This window comes from Lipotes vexillifer, unplaced genomic scaffold (assembly GCF_000442215.2).
Source record: "Lipotes vexillifer unplaced genomic scaffold, Lipotes_vexillifer_v1.1 scaffold518, whole genome shotgun sequence".
Classification (NCBI taxonomy): domain Eukaryota; kingdom Metazoa; phylum Chordata; class Mammalia; order Artiodactyla; family Lipotidae; genus Lipotes; species Lipotes vexillifer.
Window position 1 is genome coordinate 407,393 of NW_006780945.1, and position 794 is coordinate 408,186.

Genomic DNA, 794 nt, shown 5'->3' on the forward strand with positions numbered 1-794 from the left:
AGACCCCGCTCTAATGTGTAAAGCCAGAGGGGTGCTGCCCCATGGAATCAGAGGGGAGCCCAGACCCTCCCCCGGCCTCCAGTTCACCCCATGGCAGCCCCTTGGGCACCTCTGGGTAACCCCAGCCCTCTGAGGAACACAGTTTGCAAAGTGCTGAGATGCTTGACCAAGTTTCCCTCTAGGCTGGACTCTCTACTCTGTCTCCCTGATAGGAGGCTGTCCAGCCCGGAGTGTACCCCAGCTTTAAGGAGAGGGGGGCGCCTGTTTCCCGAGGAGACTTCAGGCCCTATAGCCAGAGCAGTTTGAGTCCCAGCTGCTCCCCTTCCTGGCTGTGTGAGCTTGGGCAAGTTACTCAACCCCGCTGAGCTTCCATTCTTACCCACAAAATGAAAGCGATGATAATGTCTACCTCGAAGGGTGTTTTGAGGACAAAGTGGGATAATGCACGCGAAGGGCCGAGTAAGGCCTGGCTCACCTGGGGCCCTGACCCTGTCCTGCCCCCGACGGTCCTCGGGGTTCTATCAAGCCGGGCCTGCCGGCGTGCTCTGCTACACGGCAATGTCCTCTGTGCGGGACTTCTCAAAAACAAAGGCTTGCCCTTTGTTTGCCCTGGAGTCGCCCTGGAGTTGTTCACTTTTTTGCACCAAGCTGCATATGTGGCATCTTAGTTCCCCGACTAGGGCTAGAACCTGTGCCCCCTGCCGTGGAAGCACAGTCTCTTAACCCGTGGACCACGAGGGAAGTCCACAAGTTGTTCGCTTTTTTTTTTTTTTTTTTTTTTTTTTTTTTTTTTG